Below are 16662 nucleotides of genomic sequence, written 5' to 3' on the forward strand. Positions count from 1 at the left end.
GCATCCCACTCCGTGGTAGGCGCGCAAACACCTCCGCCGTTAGTCCCATCACTCTCTTTGGCCAGCCCATACCGTGGGTCTCGAAGGTCAAATATCTAGGCGTCACCCTCGACAGAGGGATGACATTCCGTCCCCATATAAAAACGGTACGCGACCGCGCCGCGTTTATTCTAGGACGACTCTATCCAATGCTTTGTAGTCGAAGCAAACTGTCCCTCCGTAATAAGGTAACTCTCTACAAAACTTGTATACGCCCCGTCATGACGTATGCAAGCGTATTGTTCGCTCACGCAGCCCGCACCCACTTGAAATCCCTTCAGGTTATTCAATCACGATTCTGCAGGATAGCCGTCGGAGCGCCTTGGTTCCTTAGGAATGTGGATCTCCACGACGACCTGGAGCTCGACTCTTTTAGTAAGTATCTACAGTCGGCATCGCTGCGCCATTTTGAGAAGGCGGCACGACATGAGAACCCTCTCATCGTAGCCGCTGGAAATTACATACCCGACCCAGTAGACCGAATGGTAAACCGTCGACGTCGCCCAAAGCACGTCATTACGGATCCTCCTGATCCATTAACGGTGCTTTTAGGCACCACAAGCACCGGTCACCGTCCTCGTCGAACCCGTCGCTTGCGACGAAGGGCTCGACGAGCGAACTAACCCATAGACACAGCCCACTGAGTTTCTCGCCGGATCTTCTCAGTGGGTCGCGTTTCCGATCCGGTGGTAGATTCTGCGAAGCACTGCTCTTGCTAGGGTCAGTGTTAGCAACTCTCCGGTTGAGCCCCGCGAGCTCACCTACGAACGTTAGGGTGAAGCTGAAATAGCCTCTCAAGGCTATCAGCATAGGAAGGGAAAAAAAAAAAAAAAAAAAAACCCTCACTGAGCTCAAGTAGAATTCTTTTTTTTTTATTGCTTAGATGGGTGAACGAGCTCACAGACCACCTGGTGTTAAGTGGTTACTGCAGCCCATAGACATCTACAAAGTAAATGCGCCACCCACCTTGATATATAAGTTCTAAGGTCTCAAGTTTAGTTAGAACGGCTGCCTCACCCTTCAAACCGAAACGCATTACTGCTTCACGGCAGAAATAAGCAGGGTGGTGGTACCTACCCGTGCGGATTCACAAGAGGTCCTACCACCAGTAACTTCACGGCAGAAATAGGCAAGGTGGTGGTACCTACCCGTGCGGACTCACAAGAGGTCCTACCACCAGTAACTTCACGGCAGAAATAGGCAGGGTGGTGGTACCTACCCGTGCGGACTCACAAGAGGTCCTACCACCAGTAAAATCACAGGTGAAAACGAAATAGCATTCCAAAAAAATGTTTTTATCATTAAATAATTGTACGTTATTTTAGCGCTTTCGACAGCCCTGACAGCATTATGTAAATCCTGATTATTCAGACCCGCGGTAATATTCAAATGATATTTCAATAAATGCTCCCCGCGATGCGATCTGAATGTTAATTAAAATGTTTTTGTTTTCAGTTTTGAGAAGATTAATTTTGATGGAAAATTGTTTGTCTGAATTTAATTTAAATTATAATTTTATTATTTTAGTTTTAATACGTCACGCTACAATATCTAAAGTCAATGTTTTACTAATACCTACTAGTGGTCGCCCGGTAGGTAGTCGAAATTCGACTATAATTAATTGAAATTATAAGTTTGTACACTATTATGATTCTATTTTCAAAGAATATTATACTTCTATAATCACAAATTTCGCCAAGACTACATTATAGAAAAATAATAATAAAGACAAACAAAATTTAATCTATTCTCAATTTGACCACAGACGTCAAGAACAAAAGTATGAGAGTAATTATATAGTAGGTATGCATGCGTGTGTGCGTCAAATACATCGTAGTGGGTGTAATGTGTTTTTTATTAATTTACTGTATTATATATTTTAAGCTTAATTTAAAAAAATATTAACATTCTGCACTTCTTCTTTATTGGAACGAAGTTCCTTATCGCGCGTTGTGAAAGGGGGCTAGACGGAAAAAATTCTTACGAATAGTTGTCACGACACTTTTTAGATCCGTCATTCTGACCAATCAACGTGTAGGCGCTTATCGCGTGACATTGCTCGTATCCGATTGGTCCGCGTAATGAGTACAGTTTCTCGAGATAGCGTTTCAACAATAGTAATTTAGTTCATAGTATTGTCTTTTTCTTCTTCATAATGCCGTAATTTATTATTATATCTTTAAAAAAAAATTACAATTCCTTCACTAATTAATCGAAAGGAACTTCGTTCCATCCGGGTGTCCCTTGACACCTCTGAAGTTTTTTTTGTCTATAAGTGTGGAAAATTTCATACTCCTCCGTCCGCGCAATTTTCGTAAAAAGGGATACAAAGTTTTTCCTTCAAGTATTAATATATAGATGATGTCAAGCCTGCGCCATTTTTTCCTTAACCTACTAGAAAATCGCGTATACAATCAACAGTGGTGGTAGGACCTCTTGTGAGTCCGCACGGGTAAGTACCACCACCCCGCCTATTTCTGCCGTGAAACAGTAACGCGTTTCGGTTTAAAGGGCGGGGCAGCCGTTGTAACTATACTGAGACCTTAGAACTCATATCTCAAGGTGGGTGGCGCATTTACGTCGTACATGTCTATGGGCTCCAGTAAACACTTAACACCAGGTGGGCTGTGAGCTCATCTACCCATCTAAGCAATAAAAAAAAAAGTCACACCATACTCTTATGCTGGTACGAGTAACGCCATCTATCACCAAATAGCAGAAACTGACATGAAAACAACTGGTATTATCGAGAACATTCGAGAAGTGTTAAGGCCATCGATTGTCAAATAGCGAGAACGAGAAAATTGTTTTTTTGTTTTTCCTACCTATGCTGATAGCCTTGGGAGGCTATTTCAGCTTCACCCTAACGTATGTAGGTGAGCTCACTGAACACTGGTCCTAGCAAGAGCAGTGCTTCGCAGAATCTACTACCGGATCGGAAACGCGACCCACTGAGAAGATCCGGCGAGAAACTCAGTGGGCTAGAAAATTTTAGACATATCGTGTCGACTATAGTAAGCGTTGCAAACTTTGCAAAGGCGAACACGTGAAGAGTTTGTGATCAATTCTACTCCTACATCTGTGGCGAAGCAAAAGAAGTTAATTGCGAATTGTAAAGTGTGTCTTAAGTGTTGCAAAATTCAATAGATTTTTAATTTGTACTCCGGTGAAAATTTTTATATATCCCGAGCCACAGTTCGTAACAGTACTATTAAAAGGCTGCCTTCGCATTAAGGCATTGAGAGACACTGAAAATACAGAAGCACTTAACACTCTTAGATAACTCTGTAACTACACACACTGTTTACAATAGAGATATTTTGTGTTATACTGGCTATACTATTGTTGAAACATTAGTCGTTTGACTTGCAAATTATTTGGGCAGCACTTATGCAAGTGTTAACAATAGGGAACAGCTACCAGACGATTATATAGCTTTAATTATATAATTTTAAAGGTGATTTTAAAAGCAACAACACCGGTGTTGTTTGTTACGTTTTAGTTCCAGACGTTCGGAATGTTAAACTCATGCAGTTGATTCAATAAGCGTTTAACTTTCGATAGCTAATAACTAATTTCTACCTAAACTTTATTCTGTGTTGTGGTTTTGGATAGACATTTAACGTAATTGTACTAATACTGGTTTGATTTTGGTTTTATTTTGTTTTATTACATTTTGGGCTTTACTGGTTCTGGTAAAGCACTGTAAGCCCGTATTACTGGTGGTAGGAGCTCTTGTGAGTCGGCACGGGTAGATACCACCACCCTGCATCTTCTGCCGTGAAACAGTAATGCGTTTCGGTTTGAAGGGCGGGGCAGCCGTTGTAACTACACCGAGACCTTAAAACTCATATCTCAAGGTGGGTGGCGCATTTACGTTGTAGTTGTCTATGGGCTCCAGTAACCACTTAACACCAGGTGGGCTGTGAGCTCATCCACCCATCTAAGCAATTGTGGTGTAGTACATATGACACAAGAAACTCCCTTCAATCCTGGCAGGATCGCCATGAAGGGAGTTTCTTGTTCGAATGAAAACAACTGTCTTGCCTAAGTGTTGGTTTAATACTCCTCTCTTATTACAAATTACATGGCATATATGTGGCACCACACAATAAAAAAAGATAGGTGCCAATAATCTGCCTATTTCTGTCAGGAAACAGCCATGCGCTTCGGTATGGAGGGCAAAACAACCCCTATACGATATACCAGAGTAGAGTTCATTTATACTACCTGTAACCACTGCGGTCATCCACAGTGCATTTCCAGAGATCATTTTTGCCACGTACCATCCGGCTTTGGAATGAGCTCTCCTCCACGGTGTTTCCCGAGCGCCATGACATGTCCTTCTTCAAACGAGGCTTGTGGAGAGTATAAAGCGGTAGGCAGCGGCTTGGCTCTGCCCCTGGCATTGTTGAAGTGCATGGGCGACGGTAACCACTCACCATCAGGTGGACCGTATGCACGTCTGCCTACAAGGGCAATAAAAAAAAAGATGTCTGCGGACTCCAGTAACCACTTAACACCAGGTGGGCTTTGAGCTCGTCCACCCATCTAAGCAATAATATAATAAAATGGCAATAGATGGCGTTACTCGTACCTGCATAAGAGTAAGGTGTGACTTTTTTTTTGTTTTTTTTATTGTTTAGATGGGTGGACACAGCTCACCCGGTTTTAAGTGGTTACTGAAGCTCATAGACATCTATAACGTCAATGCGCCACCCACCTTGAGATATAAGTTCTAAGGTATCAGTATAGTCACAACGGCTGCCCCACCCTTCAAACCGAAACACATTACTGCTTCACAGCATAAATAGGCGGGGTGGTGGTACCTACCAGTGCGATCAAGTGGTCCTACCACCAGTAAAAAAAATCTTGAGACTGCAACCTCAAGTATGGAGGTGAGCGGCAACATTGTGTTATCAATACACTCTAGTAACTACTTCACATAAACACATTGTCGAGTTTCCTCACCTAGGAAATACGTATATAAAAAAGGTGAATTCTGACTCCGACCGAAAAATCGATCTCAGACCCAAGACAGTCAAGGTCACTAACTAATGGAACTAGACTAATAGACGAAGCAGTAATAGACTACGGCTTTTTAGTCTAATGTTGGGGCGTAACAAAACAAGTGACTTCGTATTACGTTCTTATATTTTTTTTTTTTTTTTTTTCCTACCTATGCTGATAGCCTTGAGAGGCTATTTCAGCTTCACCCTAACGTTTGTAGGTGAGCTCGCGGGGCTCAACCGGAGAGTTGCTAACACTGACCCTAGCAAGAGCAGTGCTTCGCGGAATCTACCACCGGATCGGAAACGCGACCCACTGAGAAGATCCGGCGAGAAACTAAGTGGGCTGTGTCTATGGGTTAGTTCGCTCGTCGAGCCCTTCGTCGCAAGCGACGGGTTCGACGAGGACGGTGACCGGTGCTTGTGGTGCCTAGAAGCACCGTTAATGGATCAGGAGGATCCGTAATGACGTGCTTTGGGCGACGTCGACGGTTTACCATTCGGTCTACTGGGTCGGGTATGTAATTTCCAGCGGCTACGATGAGAGGGTTCTCATGTCGAGCCGCCTTCTCAAAATGGCGCATTCTTATAATGTACTGTGAAAAATATAACAAAATAAATACAGGCAGCCCTACCCTCGATAGATAGGTTCCTACCTAGTTCCGTATTGTGTGAAACCTTGTTATATGTGACTAGAAGCCAGTACAAAAAGGAGAGTATTTTGCGGAATGAAACATCTCAACTATTTAATAAATAAATAAATATTTACTAACTATCACGCCACGTTAACTGGTCCCGTGATAAGTTCGCAAAGAACTTGTGTTACAGGTACCAGATAACGGAAATAAAAGTATGATTTTTATTATACACATACATGTATTTAATATACATCCATAACCCTGGAAAAGACATTTATATTTATCATATAAATATCTTCCCTTGGCGGGATTCGAACCCGCGACCCCCCTGTTTAGTGACCATGTCACTTACCACTACACCAGACGGCCGTTAAATTGAATTCGTCGTGGCCTAAAGGATAAGACGTCCGATGCATTCGTATCGAGCGATGCAACGGTGTTCGAATCCCGCAGGCGGGTACTAATTTTTCTAATGAAATACGTACTTGAAAAACGTTCACGATTGACTTCCACGGCGAAGGAATAACATCGTGTAATAAAAATCAAACCCGCAAAATTATAATTTGCGTAATTACTGGTGGTAGGTCTTGTGAGTCCGCACGGGTAGGTACTACCACCCTGCCTACTTCCGTCGTGAAGCAGTAATGCGTTTCGGTTTGAAGGGTGGCGCAGCCGTTGTAACTATACTGAGACCTTAGAACTTATATCTCAAGGTGGGTGGCGCATTTACGTCGTAGATGTCTATGGGCTCCAGTAACCGCTTAACACCGGGTGGGCTGTGAGCTCATCCACCCAACTAAGCAATAAAAAAAAATTGTTTTTTTTGTGTATTCATAATTCATAATGTAATTTTCTAATTAACGTTAAACAAAAGTTATAAGAGGGTTTTGTGGATTTTTTCGTCTTAAAATGGAACCGTGTTGTAAAATACTGTGTTATGTGAGGGTTGGCTGTAATATAAAAAATTTGAGCAACATTTTAACACAAATGAATTCAAGTAAATTATTTATTATACGAAGATTCAGATAGTTTTATGTCAAGGCCGCCACAACCGATCTTCCGTGACACTAGACACACTTGACTTGCAAATTCATATCTGCATCGGTGGCCTTCGCTCACGCTAAGCCGTGATATCGCGCCCTGATGCTGCGGTTTTCTTCAAATTAAAACGAAGCGCCTTCTGTGTATTAATTCGTTTTCTGTGGCGAGTCTGGATGAACTGTAATTCTTCTTAATTAAAACTACTTTCACGGTGCTAACTCTGGGTGGCGTGATCAACATTGGACGGTGGGTGAGTACGTTCACCTCGAAAACTGTAATGTTATCCAAACGTCGAAAACATTAATATAAAAATAGTCTGTTATTGAACAAAATGTGTGGATAATTAATTATATTTTATTTTAGAAACGGACAGTTTTAGAAGAAAAAAGGGTGCGTGTACTTATATACGCGCATAAGAAGTTATACTTTATTTTTATTAAATTTATTTCTTTTTTATTTATTTAAATTTTAATCAATTTAAAAAAAATCGATTAAACAACATGCTCAAACACGCATATTGGACATTTCTTTTCTTGACATCGTATAAATTCGGTAATTCTCGGTACGGTTCGGAAAGTTCACCTGCGGCTATATTCAGACTCGCCAAGTTACGTCGGTCGTATTGTAATGGATTTAGTGGAAAACTTCATTCTGTTAATTTTGTGTCACGGTGCGCGCGCATCGTAAAATTTCATTCTCATCAATTTTTCATAACGCGCCTAAAGAAGTATTCCTTAAAAAAAAATTTTTTTTCCTTTCCGCCGACTTTATTATCGATGGTCAAAAAATGTGTATTTCGTGCTCAATCATTACACTTTTGTAGTGCGAATTAAAAAAATCAAATTAAATGTGCCTTAAACGGTATGCGACGAATATTTGGATGACGAATCTACATAAATTTGAAATTGTGCTCCACCGACAAGTGTATTGTACAATTGAACTTAGAGCCGCGTTCAGTTGTTTTTATTGCTTAGATGGGTGGACGAGATCACAGCCCACCTGGTACTAAGTGGTTACCTGAGCCTATAAACATCTACAACGTAAACGCGCCACCCACCTTGAGATATGAGTTCTAAGGTCTCAGTATAGTTACAACGGCTGCCCCACCCTTCAAACCGAAACGCATTACTGCTTCACGGCTGGAATAAGCGGGGTGGTGATTCCTACCCGTGCAGATTCACAAGAGGTCCTACCACAAGTAAAACATATAAATACTCCGATAATTCATCAAATACTCCGATTAATACGATTTATACGAAATTATATTTGTTGCATTTTGTCACATTACTGTGTATTTTGTCACACACCCCGTAGTCGATTTGATTATGCCACGGAATAGTACATAGTTCAGTTCACCGTCTCGCCAGCAGATCACTTGCTTTATCGGTGCCCCGACTCAAGACAGTATCTACATATTAATAATACGTGAAGCAAAAACTTTGTACCCCTTTATACGAAAATTGCGCGGGTAGAGGAATATGAAATTTCCCACACTTATAGAGAATATAGAGAGGGAGTGCAGAATGCTAATATATAGGTATATTTTTGCCACCAGGTATTTATCAAAGTCTAGAGCAAAACAACATACATATCGACGCTTGAAAGGCAAACATGACTAAGCGACAATAACTGCTTTGTACATAAATGAAAGGCAATAACCATATTCGTTGCGCAAAAAAAATATATTTCTAGGTCTATTAAAATCATTTCAATCCTACAGCTACAAGCCAGATTCTACAACAACTAGATTCGTTAAAATAAAATTTGTTTTCAGGTATTTCAACTTTAAATTAGTCTACTGTAAAGTTCACGCATTGTCGCTTAGTCACGTTTGCCTTTCAAGCGTCGATATATATCCAGATTTTCATGTCGAATAACAATCAAGATTATTGTGAATAATACATACAAATTCCATAAATTTTCATCGTTGATTATATTCGAACACATTACAAGAACGAAGTGTTGTCTCGTAGCTGAACTTATGCCGTTTTTATATCCCGCGGGAGCCTATTACCGCTGTCGGTGCCTCGGACGTCCAGTCGCAGTTGAACCCTCGTAGGGTAACAATGCTTTGGTGACCTAATGTGAAAACTAGTTAGATTTTTTTTATACAACTATCAGAGAACCAATAAACATTATCATGCGAATACCGACATCTATCTTGAGGTCGATTACTCGACTGAATTAAAAGATGAGCCATACTCCACAACGGAACACGTAAGTGGTTTGTGATAGAAATAGGCACAGTAGTTTTGGTTTTTAAAGTAAATTAGGTCGTATTACGTGAAGAAAAGCTATAAAGTAGAGCCTACCCGTCCAGGTGAGGTGAAAAAAACCTCCAAATTTATTTTAAAAATCGATTAACAGAATTCACTCCCACTTTTTTTCTCCCGTCTCTTTTGCAATTAAATTAATAATTCTCTTCTAAGTTACTAGGACATTAGGTGAAATTGTGGACACTTCACTAATGTATTTCTTATCCGTTAATCAGTTATTGTAATGTTTGTGACAAGCATGGAAAAAAAGAGAAGAAATCTAACTGTAATACAATGTTAGACTATTTATATATGTCGTCACTATCATTGTATAGGTACTAAGCCATCAGCTATGCCGGTTGTATATCATAGTAATTAGTTTTAGATCAAAACATCTGTTTTGGCCAAATATCCTTAAAAATAGAGATTCCTTTTAACTATCAGAACGTTCGTTTTTCTTGTTGTATTTTATTGCTTCAACTATCGTACGATGTTACAAAAAATCCAAAAACGTTGAATAAAACGATCTTAGGACTTTTTAAATAAAATCATGGACACCATGAACCGAAGACGTGTCAAGCTAAACTGGGCTAATGCATCGTCAAGTTAATATTTTACCCAAATAAAAAGAACCGCCTTGTGACGAAAAGCGTTCGATATGTACGAAGATTCTAAATTCATATTGACGCTGTGTTTCTAAAGTACCAACACGGGTTATATTCACATCTATATATTATTAGTACGTGAAGCAGAAACTTTGTACCCCTTTTTACGAAAATTGCGCGGATGGAAGGAAGAGTATGAAATTTCCCACACTTATAGAAAAAACTAGCCGTACTCGCCCGCTTCGCTGGGCATTTAAAATCAACATTATTCTTTATTGTCACTATTATTAGGGAGTCCAACACTCATATAAATATTAGCTTATCCATTAAGTACATGTATTTTCTACATGGATGCCAAGTTTCAAGTCAATCGGCACGGTTCAGTAATTATAACGGAACATCCGTAAAACCACTGTAGATTTATACATATATTAGTATGGATGTAGAGAAGGGGTGCAGAATGCTAATTTTTTTTTTAAATTATGCCTTAAAAATACACCAAATCAATAAAAATAAATTACACACACTACCGTGTATTTGACACGAACACACACACACGCATATATACTCTTTTGTTTATTGTTAGTCTGTGGTCAAATTGAGAATAGATTAATAATGTTTACCTTTAATATTATAGTCTATATTGGCGAAATCTGTGATTATAGAACAATGATGATTATAGAAATGTGGCAATAGAACCATAATAACGTTCAAACTTATAATTTAAATTAATTATGGTCGAGTTTCGAGGATTGGGCGACCACTATAACAGTTATGTGTTAGCTTCGCGCGAACAAAATTTGGGTAAAGTCTAAAGCAGGTAGAAGACGACCATTTGTGTTAATAATCTTTAGACCATCTATAAATAAATTCTGTCATGTAGGACTTTGTAAAAAAAAATTAGCAAAATCCCAGGGAAATTATTATTGTCGATACTAACAGCGGATCGTCAGCGAAATTCAATGGTAAAATAAAAAAGTAATTATAAATACTAAATACAATTACTTTAGAAATCCTGCATCAACGTTATTGTTTGTGTGAGATTTTTAATGCCTGTCATATGGACAATGTGCCAGCCTTATGAATGTAGTGCGGTTCCATTTATCGATATCTATTTTACTGGTGGTAGGACGGCTTGTGAGTCCGCACGAATACCACCACCCTGCCTATTTCTGCCGTGAAGCAGTAATGCATTTCGGTTTGAAAGGTGGGGCAGCCGTTGTAACTATACTGAGACCTTAGAACTTATATCTCAAGGGGGTGGCGCTTTTACGTTGTAGGTGTCTATGGACTCCAATAACCACTTAACACTAGGTGGGCTGTGAGCTCGTCCAACCATCTAAGCAATAAAAAAAAACCTCAACTTTCTTTTTAAGAATTAAAATAGTGATCTAAATGCTGCCTTTAAGCTTAGCGTACGGAATAATGTGATAGTAAACAGTGTGGTTAGTGCGATTCTTTTAACGTTCTCGATAGCGTAAAAGTTAACTCAAATTTGTATGCAGTTGGAACAGCGCCCCTAGCGGCACACGCAGGCAGACTTTCCAACTCCATACAAAATTGAGTTAACTTTTACGCTATCGAGAGCGTTAAAAAACTCGCACTAAGCACATAGACGTAAGCAAGAGCTACTTTTACAAATATTGACAGATTGTTGACCGCCAGATAGTAAATTCGTGTCAGCACAACTTCCAAAGTCAATATTCCATATCCAAACATCGACAACTCTATCAACGATACGTCACTGCCCCAACACATATAGTCTGGGCACGGACGAGCCCGTGCGCGCACATATAAACGATTTAATTACATTTTTCTCCGGCTACCCTCAGGTGAGATTTTGAGCACCGTGGTACAGATCCGCTAGCAGGGTCTAAAAAAATATTTTTCACAAAATAACATTCTCATTAAAAATTTATATATAGGTAGTACGTTTTTACAACGCACTTAAATTGAGTTTCCAGTGAAAATATTTATTTTGATTCTTCTACAGTATAAAGATTTAACATCTATTTTTTTTTTCCTACCTAAGCTGATGGTCTAGAGAGACCATATCAGCGTAACTATAACTAGTAGATGAGCTCACGGGGTTCAAACCTGACGACGTTGCTAACACGAACCCTAGCAAGAGCCGTGCTTTGCAGAATCTACCACCGGATCGGAAACGCGACCCACTGAGAGATCCGGCGAGAAACTCAGTGGGCTGTGTCTGTGGGTTAATTTACTCGTCGAGCCCTTCGTCGCAAGCGACGGGTTCGACGAGAACAATGACCGGTGCTTGAGGTACCTAAAAACACCGTTAGTGGATCGGTGATCGACTACAACTATACTCCATTGATCAGTTGAATATCGTCGATTGATCTTAAGCTTCGCGATAGCTTCACGTCAACTCAACCAGATGTTCTTTTTAGCGTTAATAATAAAGAAAGCCCATTTGCTATCTATTTGCTGGTAACTAGTAGGTAGGTTAAAGTCGTCCTGGCCTAAAGGATAAGACGTCCAGTGCATTCGTATCTAGCGATGCAACGATGTTCGAATCCTGCAGACGAGTACCAATATCTCTAATGAAATACATACTTGACAAATGTTCACGATTGCCTTCCACGGAGAAGGAGTAATATTGTGTGAAATAATCAAACTCGCAAAATTTAAATTTGCATAATTACTGGTGGTAGGACGTCTTGCGAGTACGTACGGGTGGGTACCACAAACCTGCCTATTTCTGCCGTGAAGCACTAAATGCGGTTCAAATCAATCGGTCTCAAAGGCAGGCTGGACTCCAGTAACCACTTAACTCTAATTGGGTTGTGAGCCATCTAATCATCTAAGGAATAAAAAAAAAGTACACTAAAATCTAACTTTCTGAGGTGACCAGAATTCCAATATACACAACAGATGGTATGGAAGCCCATCGAAATCAGCACTTCAAAATTAAGTCTTATTTTTATAGATTTTATTATAACAAGGCACTCACTCAGCGTCTAACCAAATAGTAATTTTGGACAAACCTGCCAGCTTTGTACACTTTCAGGTTTATTTACTACAATGACGTTTGTCCTTGGTTTTCGAGTACATTGCTTGCTTGAATATATGATTTTAATTATAATGTAACTAGATGAGTATTACATAATAAAAATCCCGTATGCAATCAGTGAAGTTTCGATAAGCCAAATAAAGTAGTTTTAGCTTTCTTCCAATTTAATTCCCCTGATATATTTCTTCGAATCCAGCCCTGTAGCCGACCTCAACGTGATATAGTGTGTTATGATAGGCCGTAATGAGTTTACTTTTCTTGTTGGCTACCGTTTGTAATTCATTTTAAGGCTTACGGTCGTTAGGTTCGTGCTATTTGCCAGCAGTTCACGTGAAGTAGCGAGCTTTTTGTTACGTTTTGAACGAATGAAAGCAAAATGTAATTCGTGCGTTAATGTCGAATGATTTTCGCGCATTGCAATTTGGGCTTCAAACTAAAAAATACTGGTTTTAAGGAGTGTTGTAATTGTATACGAGTTAGTGCCACCCCTAATACAAACTCTTATGCCTTACTGTACTATAAAAGTGAGAGCTTAGAACTCATATCTAAAAGTGGGTGGCGGAATTTAAGCTATATATTAATTTTTTTATTGCCTCGATGTGTGGACGAGCTCACAGCCCGCCTGGTTTAAGTGGTTACTGGAACCTATAGACATCTACAACGTAAATGCGCCACACACCTTGAGATATAAGTTCTAAGGTCTCAGTATAGTTACAACGGCTGCCCCACCCTTCGAACCGAAACGCATTACTAATTCACGGCAAAAATAGGCGGGGCGGTGGTACCTACCCGTGTGGACTCACAAGAGGTCCTACCACCAGTAATTATTACATATTATATATGTTTGTATGTACAATAATTACATATTATATATTATGTCTATTGACTCCGGTAACTACTTAATACCAGGTGGACCGTGAGCTCGTCCATTCATCCAAACAATAAAATAAAGCTAACGTATGTTTTCAGGCTTAGAATCGCTGTCCAGTTTGATCAAGACTGCCATTTTAGTTCTCAGAAAAAACTGCGTCCATCACGCCGAGCATACCTTGGACTTTGGCTAAATACAAAATCACAAGTAGATTTTACTTTTAAAGCCTTATTGCCCTATTTAATCGTCTTATCTGTTAATTTACATAATATGGGCAAAGATAAACAGTTAAATATCCTCGCGCCTCTTGGTCAACCGATTTTTTTTTGTTTATTTTGTGAATATCATAAATAAATATACTTGAAAAGCAATTTTGTTCCCCTCGCCTTAAGAAGAAAATTGTTATTAACAAAACAAAAGAAAATACGTCACATAAGATAAACTTAAAACTTGAGTTGAGTGTTCTTCGAACTTCGCCACTGGGTTGGCGTTCCCAATTTTCACCACTGATCCCCATAGACTTCAAACGTCACAGCCTCATACGATACTAGTGTATACTGTGTCCACTATCTTCTTCACATAAATTTAATTTATTTCTACGATGTTATTTACGCCTTTTTTATTGTTTAGACCGGTGAAGGAGCTCTCGCTACCTTGGTGTTTACCATTTTTATTGCTGAAAGAGCTCCCGCCACTCCCGCTGCCTTGGTGTTAATTTATATCTACGAAGCTTATTTTATTTATGCCTCTTTTTATTGCTTAGACCGGTGAAAGAGCTCTCGCCACCCTGGTGTTAAAGGGTTACAACGTAACTGCCGACACACCTTGTGATGTGACTTCTAAGTCTCAGTTCTGTTGTACAACGGCTGTCACACTCTTAAAACCAGTACTCATTACTGCTTCACGGCAAAAGTAGGCTAGGTTAGGTGGTATTAGTTGTGCGGGCGTGAAAACGCCCTACCACCAGTAAATACCACGTCCATACTACCTGGAGCCACTGCGTTCACCCACAGTGCGTTTCCTGAAATCTTTTTTGCCACGTATCATCCGGCTTTGGAATGTGCTCCCCTCCACGGTGTTTCCCGAACCCTATGACGTGTCCTTCTTCAAACGAGGCTTGTGGAGAGTACTTAACGGTAGGCAGCGGCTTGGCTCTGCCCTGGCATTACTGAAGTCCATGGGCGACGGTAACCAATCACCATCAGGTGGGTCGTATGCTCGTTTACCGACAAGGGCTATAAAAATTTAAAAAATACATTACAAGTTCCCATTATTTAGTTGTGAATGTTAATCGAATAGATAAATAAATCGCCTCTATTAGTACACGATATCGGCGATGCCAATTTAAATATACATTTCTCGGGATGGCCTTGTTCTACTTTTCAAGTTTTAGCTAATTAGCAGAGACGTGTCATTTAAACTATACCAATTCGCATCTAGACGCTTGGTTCTTAGTAAATGGACAGATGTGGATAATAATACTAAAGACAACAAGGTTTATTCAAGCCGCCCAAACCCTGAACGAACTAATTTATCGGAATATCGTTTTTAAAATCAAACTAAATTTGATCAATCGATCGTGATCAAGAAGACTGAAACGCATCTGAAAAGTTGGAATCTATATAATGACTGTTTACGCATATACTCCTCTTTTTGCGAAGTCGGTTAAGGCGAAGGCGTCGCGGCGAAGGAGTTCGCAACAATATTCACTTCTCAACGTCACTTACTAGCTACAACGACGAGCAAACTATACCAGCTTTTCCTCAATTATTTCTAAATTTCACAGTTTTTCTTAATAAAAAACTGTAATATCATATTATACGAAATATACCATAATATATATACATACATGCAAAAAACAATTATTTGTTGAAGAGCACCTCTATAGTGCTATCCTCCTCTAGATAAGAGGAGATAGAGATACGGGCAGGAATCACAGTCATCAATAATTATTATAATTTTCTCCCAGAATAAGGGTGAAGCAGTGAACTAAAATACAATAAAAGCTCCTTATTTGCGCTTCCTTAATTCGGTTTCACTATTCACCGATTAAAAATATGCGACCCAATTCTATATTCGTGGCTAAAGATTTTTCTTATTCGCAGATCTAATTAGTACATCGGTGCATACACATTGATAAAAAGGATTCCAATATGTAGGTATCCAACCGAATATCCTTTGTAAACGCACTTTTCAATATTCACGGTTTCTGTATTCTTATTTTTATATTGTTTCCATTGGTGGACGAGTTCACAGCTCACCTGGTGTTAGGTGGTTACTGGAGCCCATAGACATCTACGACGTAAATGCCCCCACCAACCTCGAAACATCTTCTTCGGTCTCTGTTTTTACAGTAGTTGCGGCATATTAAGCCCGCAAATAAGGAGGTTTTACTGTATCTCAATGGTCTGTGGCTACCTTCAAATCACCTGGAACTATCTCCAGAACGCCATGACAAGTTGTCGCGGCGCATGTGCTGCCTTCCCGTACAATACTCTTTACATCCTATTTACGATACACCTGTAACAAAGAATAAAAAAAAACATATTAATAGTGTTGTAAAACCTGTATTATTTATTGTTATTAGTCAACAAATTCAAAAACGTGAAATATAGAGATAAAGGTCCTAAAAATATGAGCTATAGCTCATTGGATTCGGAATCACCTCTAAAAATTGTTTTTGCAGGATTTAAAAAAATTGCAATTTTTGTTAACAAAATAAGATCGAAAAAAATGATATTTAGTTTTTCGTTAATAACTCGAAAAATATTAATATTTGAGGAATTTAGTAAAAATCTCGTTACAAAGGAGGAAATTTTCCGATAAGAACTCCGGTACTCCCGGAACTCTATCTCTATTATTTATAATTTTAATTTACACCAGGTGGGCTGAGAGCTCCGCCCGCCCCGTCACATGAGGTCGAAACGAGATATCGATTGATGCAATTGCATTATATAGCGGTCGTCCCACTCCTCGAATCATAACACAAGACTGCTTCACACCAGATATTAGCCAGATATAGGAGTATTTGGCGAATTTATTTAATACCATTAAGCATTAAGTGCAGTACCTACGTTAGTATAATGCGTAATAAGTATAGTTTAACGGAAAACAGCGGCTTGGCTCTGACGTTCATAGGCAACGGTAACCACTTACCATCAGGTGGACTG

The 16662-nt window shown here is 39.5% G+C and overlaps 1 protein-coding gene across 2 annotated transcripts in view; it reads right to left on the minus strand.

The window, feature by feature from the left end:
- ace1 (acetylcholinesterase type 1) overlaps positions 1 to 16662 on the minus strand; it is a 74458-nt gene that overhangs the window by 20200 nt on the left and 37596 nt on the right. Inside the window, exon 2 of one of the 2 annotated variants that reach the window (XM_028183665.2) lies at positions 15922 to 16012. The gene's annotated coding sequence lies outside the window, so the exon portion shown is untranslated. Of the gene's footprint in view, positions 1 to 15910; positions 16013 to 16662 lie in introns of both variants that reach the window. The other variant, XM_028183664.2, reaches the window with a different exon arrangement.

This window comes from Bombyx mandarina, chromosome 15 (genome assembly GCF_030267445.1).
Source record: "Bombyx mandarina strain Sakado chromosome 15, ASM3026744v2".
Taxonomy (NCBI): domain Eukaryota; kingdom Metazoa; phylum Arthropoda; class Insecta; order Lepidoptera; family Bombycidae; genus Bombyx; species Bombyx mandarina.